This window comes from Homarus americanus, unplaced genomic scaffold (assembly GCF_018991925.1).
Source record: "Homarus americanus isolate GMGI-L3 unplaced genomic scaffold, GMGI_Hamer_2.0 scaffold13846, whole genome shotgun sequence".
NCBI lineage: Eukaryota > Metazoa > Arthropoda > Malacostraca > Decapoda > Nephropidae > Homarus > Homarus americanus.
Genome location: NW_024757805.1, coordinates 711,902 through 718,957, shown reverse-complemented (window position 1 = coordinate 718,957; position 7,056 = coordinate 711,902). Strand labels below are relative to the sequence as shown.

The following is a 7,056-nucleotide window of genomic DNA, read 5'->3' as shown; positions in this document are numbered from 1 at the left end:
TATATATATATATATATATATATATAGTTTGTGTTTTGTTCGTAAATCGTAATAAGTCAATATAATTATTAATATATTTTCTAAAATGTAACGAAAAAGATAAATTAATATCAGGAGTAAAGACATACATATAAATGGAAAGACACACATGGAACCGTAGAGAGAAACAACGATAGAAGGAGGAGGAGGGAGTGGAAGACTACCAGAGAGAGGGATAAGAAGACATGACTGGTGGGTGACGCCGGCCGTAATCCCGAGCAGCGTCACCCAGAGCCTGACCGATCAGCTGATGACATAAACAAACAGAGCCGGTGTGGTCCCTGCCTCCTGCACCTCACCCCATCACGGATCACACGACAGGGGAGGAGGATTTACTCAGGGAGGGGGTGAGGGGAAGAGGAAAGGGGAGGTTCTGTTGCGTCTAGGGAAGGATAGGAAACTAGATTACCTTGTAGGGGAGTTATTTATGGTATGGCGTAGGATTTTATTATAAATTTAGGGATTTATTTGGGGAAGGTGAGTAGGATTTCCTTGTGGCGGTAATAATGTGGGGGGAGGGGGAGAAGAGGGTATGGTTGGTCTGTGGAGGGAGGAGAGAGAAGGAAGGGTAGTTATAGTTCTAAGAGAGAGGTTGAGGAGTGGTTATGGGAAAGAGGAAGTGACTCGTCGGATGTATAACAGATAGTGACGTGTTGGGTCATCAGGGGTCGACAATATTAAGACTTCTCGACACACATGAAGGTGACTGACAGGTGGACGACTCTCTCTCTCTCTCTCTCTCTCTCTCTCTCTCTCTCTCTCTCTCTCTCTCTCTCTCTCTCTCTCTCTCTCTCTCTCTCTCTCTCTCTCTCTCTCTCTCTCTCTCTCTCTCACCTTCCACCACACACGGTTTATAATCCTATCGACTTTAAATTAATTTCTAGATATTTTCAATACTTCTTTCATACATAAATCGTATATCACTTTAGACTCCTATTAACTAGTAATATCTTATACATGACATACACTCAAATGATCGGCCGCACGAGTTACGCAGAGTGAAAAACAAAAATTGAGATAATATAATGATCAGTCTTCGAATAACTAGAGACAGGAAGAACGATAATAAACCTTTAATAAAAACAAGTTGAACCTTTATCAGTACACACGAGCCACACAGTAATCATGCTTACGGCTGTACCTGACATTCATCCAGTTATCTGACCTCTGGCAATACGCTGTGTTATCGTGCCTCATGCAACACCGTTATCATCGTCTGAACGCTGAGTATCTTAGTGTGTAAATAAAGGAGACTTTGTGTAGTGTTTCAGTTATATCTAATCTGGGTTTTTTTTGAGAGAGTGTGTCCTATAGATCTGACTATCCGTTAGTCCAGTACTGTTCTGGCAACACATATGATACACTGCATAATATCCTCACATGTGTAGAATTTAATAGATTATCATATCTCCAGCGACTCCAAATTCTTACATAATACAAACGTTATTATGTTAAAATATGGGGCACTTGTACTAGTTTAAGCTATACAGATACAGTTAACAGCTATCCGTGAATTTCTATGTTAAAGACCATCGTATTTTCGTCAACAACATTTTGAATCTCTTCTCTCTGTCGACCTGTCAGTTACGCAACCTTATCATGCCTCTAATAATAAATGAGCCTTATGAAGCAGCTTTGAGTCTTAGCAACACAGAAAACACTTGTGGATCTCGCTGCTCCTCTGACGCGGTATACAAGTTATCGTACCTCAGCCAGCACGTGAATTACACTTCGCTATCGTAACTCTGGCAACACCGCGACGGCATGTGATAATTTTCCCTCTCATTATTTATAGATTTCACACTAATGTCATTCTTCATCAGACAGCACATGGGATAGATAGGATTCTTTTTCTTCAGCCAACACACTAGATGTAACTTTCTTATGACATAACTAGCACACTAGCTATATAAGATCCTCATACCTCCGCCAACTCATATGATGCACGTAAATTCTCACACCTCAGCCTATACACACAAGATAAACAAGGTTAATGTGTCTCAAGCCTTCACACAAGGTCCTTATACATCAGGCAACTGATGAAATATATAGGTTCTTCTATCTTAGCCAACACATAAGATACAGAGGTTCTCGTGCCTCCGCCAACACATAAGATACAGAGGTTCTCGTGCCTCCGGCAACACATAAGATACAGAGGTTCTCGTGCCTCCGGCAACACATTAGATACAGAGGTTCTCGTGCCTCCGCCAACACATAAGATACAGAGGTTCTCGTGCCTCCGCCAACACATAAGATACAGAGGTTCTCGTGCCTCCGCCAACACATAAGATACAGAGGTTCTCGTGCCTCCGGCAACACATAAGATACAGAGGTTCTCGTGCCTCCGCCAACACATAAGATACAGAGGTTCTCACCTCTGCCAACACATAAGATACAGAGGTTCTCGTGCCTCCGGCAACACATAAGATACAGAGGTTCTCGTGCCTCCGCCAACACATAAGATACAGAGGTTCTCGTGCCTCCGGCAACACATAAGATACAGAGGTTCTCGTGCCTCCGGCAACACATCAGATACAGAGGTTCTCGTGCCTCCGCCAACACATAAGATACAGAGGTTCTCATGCCTCTGCCAACACATAAGATACAGAGGTTCTCATGCCTCTGCCAACACATAAGATACAGAGGTTCTCATGCCTCCGCCAACACATAAGATACAGAGGTTCTCATGCCTCCGCCAACACATAAGATACAGAGGTTCTCGTGCCTCCGCCAACACATAAGATACAGAGGTTCTCGTGCCTCCGCCAACACATAAGATACAGAGGTTCTCATGCCTCTGCCAAGACATAAGATACAGAGGTTCTCGTGCCTCCGCCAACACATAAGATACAGAGGTTCTCGTGCCTCCGTAACACAACACTCGTAAGACATAAGATACAGAGGTTCTCGGCCTCGGCCAACACATAAGATACAGAGGTCGTGCCTCCGCCAACACATAAGATACAGAGGTTCTCGTGCCTCCGAGGTTCTCGTGCCTCCGCCAACACATAAGATACAGAGGTTCTCGTGCCTCCGCCAACACATAAGATACAGAGGTTCTCGTGCCTCCGCCAACACATAAGATACAGAGGTTCTCGTGCCTCCGCCTGCTTATGGGACACTCACAGCAAGATTGAAAACCATGACGGAAAATTAACTGCCAAACAAGCGTGTCATCTTGTTTGAGGGTCATAAATTGTCCACTGACTTGAAAATTAAGTCTTAGCCGTTCTCAAAACGACTTGTGTGGACTCATTTTTTTTATAAGTGAAGATTCGGGTTTTAATTGAAGAGATGAATGAAGATGTGCGTATGATGACTCTGGCGTATTATCTTATCGGAGTTAATTAGGGATGATGATGGAAAAACTTACAATAATGATTCAATAATTATTTCGCCAATTTTCGTGTTTGTTTATTTATTTGTTTTTTATTTGTTTTTGTTTTGTTTTTTTGTCGTAGGTTAGTTTAAATGTGAGGGTTATTAACAGCCTTTACCTTCCGAAGTTACCTTTACCTCGTGCTTGGGGTCATTAGCTCCGTTGTTTCCAAAATCATTGTTGTTTATTATAATGGTTTTAGGTGCTTCAATGGCCAGGTCCTTAAGCACGGTCCACTGAGTCAGTTTCTACAGTGAACAAGACATTTTAAAAGTTAAGAAAGATATTTTCCTTGAGCCAAAATCACGTTATTGTTATTAAAGTATTAGCGAGCGTCATCAAGTAAGGTCATTAAGCCCTGAACACAAGGCCAGTATATTCACGACACAGTAACTTCTTGAAGACTTTTTACTGTTAGTCCTTTAATTATGACTAGCGTCCTTAAGTTCACCTGCCGAGTCAGTTCACCTGCCGAGTCAGTTTACCTGCCGTGTAGGTTGAGTTATAAAGTTTAGTTTTGGAGTAAGAGGAAGAAGAGGAATTGAAGGGAAAGAGGGAAGGAGAGGAGGAAGAGGAGTGGAGAGAGGGGTGAGTGAATGGAAGAGAACAGAAGAGGAAAAGCAGAAGAAGACGTTGAGGAAGAAGGAGTAAGGAGAAGAGATAAAAGGAAGCATGTAGAAAAAAGAGTAAAGTAACGGAGAAAGGTGGAGATGGAGAGTGAAAATGGAGAGAGAGGAAGAGAGAGAGAGAGACAAAGGAGTAATTGAAAGAGGGTAGAGAAAGAAGCGGAAGGGGTGAAGAGAAGGGGAGACGGGAGGAGAAACAGAGAGAAAATGGGGAATAAAGGGAGGGGAAGGGAAATGAGATCGAGGATAAGAGAAAGAAGAGGTGACGGAATATAGAAGGATTGAGATAGAGGGAGGGAGAAGGGAGTAATTGGAAGGGGAGAGAGAGAGAGATAGAGAGAGAGAGAAAAGTACCGTATCTGAGAAGTGAGAAAAAGAGACAGATAAATACCTGGAGGAGAAGGGAAGAAGAGAGAGAGAAGTAAGAAGAGAGAAAGAATAAGATAAAGATAAAGAGACAAACAGATAAAGAAATCGAAGAAGAAAGAAGGAGAGAGAGAGAGAGGAGGGGGGAAGTAATTGAGGGGTAACATTAGGTGTAGCGGCGGGCGCGGGGTGACCAGGTATTGATTTTATCTAAGTGGATTGTCTTTCCCAAGTCTCGGGCCATCTCGAGGTGTTGAGTCTCTCTCTCTCCTTCTGCTGTGAGGTGAGGGGGGAGGAGCCACCAACCCAGGAGTACATGTTGACGGATAAGTAGTGTCTTCTTCTTCTTCTTCTTCTTCTTCTTCTTCTTCTTCTTCTTCTTCTTCTTCTTCTTCTTTCTTCTTTCTTGTTGTTGTTATTGTTGTTATATTTCATTTTCCTTCTTCTTCTTGATATGCATGGTCTGATCGTGTTTTTTCCTCTCTCTCTCTCTCTCTCTCTCTCTCTCTCTCTCTCTCTAATATTCCTCTCTTTTTGTCCTTTCTTGCTCTTCCTATGCCTTATTCTTTCCCCCTTTATTTTTTCTTCTTTATATTTGCCTCTCCTTTCAATCTTCGTTTTTTTGTTCTCTTTTATTGTTTATTATTTTTATTTTATTTTATTTTTATTTATACTCTCATCTCTCCTTTCTCCATTACTTAAGTCATCGTCCTCAAGAGGTTAAGTCATCGTCCTCATGGGGTTAAGTCATCGTCCTCAAGAGGTTAAGTCATCGTCCTCAAGGGGTTAAGTCATCGTCCTCAAGGGGTTAAGTCATCATGCTCATGAGGTTAAGTCATCGTTCTCAGAGGGTTCATCGTCTTCAAGGGACTTTTAAATAATAATAATAATAATAATAATGACAATAATAATAATAATGATAATAATAATAACGGTATATTGATTAGGCGAAATAAAATGGAAAAATCTGTTAGAAAATTTGACTTTAGTATTTGAAGTAACTCTGTGTTCACCTCACAACGTCATACAGTATATATTTGCTTACTTACCGCAGTTGTTTATATGTGTATAGAATCCAATCTCAAGGTCCTACAACTTCTACAACAATTAGCCATAACTTCCTACGTCTATCCATAACCCTGCAGCCATCTCAATATTTTATCCAGTATAAGTAGAGAATGGCTCATCTTTGTTCCCTTTTAATATAAATGAGAACTTGGCGCGGGGAAATATTTTAATTTCCCGCCAAATTCAGTTAAGGGCTTGTGCAGCCACGTAGAAGAATGTGATTGGTCGGGAGTTGGCGCGAAAACGAGCGATCACCGGCGTCGATAGGCTGGAAAATGGAAACTGGCGCCACGCTCTGGAAAATGCATCAGGATTATATCATGATTTATTCTTATTTCGGAAATTCTTGGAAATGTTCGGGACTTTGACGGGTTTCAGAAAAATATAAATTTTTCACGTGAGGAGATTAAATGTGTAATATGTGTTATATAAGTCCTTGGACACTAAAATTTACGTAAGCGTTTAAAATGGATAGGTTGAAGCTAGGGCGAATATTTTCTAATTATCCTTTGCATTACCGTTATGTGAATCTCCACTCCCAGTAAATGTTTTCTTGGATGTACTGATGATAACTGCATGTAATAACGGGACGAAAGATCGTTAAGAGAAGAGAAAATTATTTAATTTGGGTTTTCTTAGTTTTCCAGGAAACAGTCCACATTGGCCCTCTGATGAACATTAAAAGATAAGCTCTTCAAGACACCTGTAAGGCTACTACCACCTATATCACTACTACTATTAATTCTCCTACTACTACTTATACTGTTACTACTACTACTATTACTGTTACGACTTTGTGGAAGGTACACTTAGATAGTTACAGTGTGTAAATACTTCGACCAATAAAGCCTCTTGTGTAGATACAACACACAGAAGAGTAGACGAGGAAAACTGCACCAGTGACTAAGCCTTAACACGCAACGAGACAGGACTGACACACTTAAGATGATGGTAGTGTTTATGTAAGTGTAAAGTAACAAACATCCTACTTAAAAAGACACAAGTCGCCTGTGATAAGTAAGATGATAAGACTGATTAAACAGGGGGTGTAACTCAGAGGTAGAGTGCTCGCTTCGCATGCGAGAGGTCCCGGGTTCAATCCCCGGCTCCTCCACGTAACATTTTTGAGAGGTTGTAGGTAGGAGGCAGCTATCAAACAGGGAGGTACTACCGCCTGGGAAGATTAGAAGCATAATGTATTGCCTTATGGTAGACCCTGCTGCCATATGGCATCACAAAAACTGTGACCAAGTCCCAGGTTGCTGATCTGACTTTACAGCCTCATTTACACACACTTGAGAGTTGCAATTGTTTCTCTTACTCTGACAATACAGCAAACTGTACATATATCGTTTCTTATGATTGATCTTTGTTTTCTTTTTTTATGCTTTATTATTATTATTATTATTATTATTATTATTATTATTATTATTATTATTATTATTATATTTCGCCCTCTAGGCCCTGATGTGGGTCATTAACCCGTGCCCGGGTGGGCTACAAGAAATAAATAAATAATTAAAGTACGACGGCGTTCTATAAGTGGACGCGACCTTGTAATACAATACTGTGATCTAA

The 7,056-nt window shown here is 41.0% G+C and overlaps 1 non-coding gene across 1 annotated transcript; it reads left to right on the top strand.

Annotated features, from left to right (window-relative positions):
* The first annotated feature begins 6,520 nt into the window (after positions 1-6,520).
* Positions 6,521-6,592, top strand: Trnaa-cgc. Its single transcript has one exon. It is a non-coding gene; the product is annotated as a tRNA-Ala (tRNA).
* The last annotated feature ends 464 nt before the right edge of the window (positions 6,593-7,056 follow it).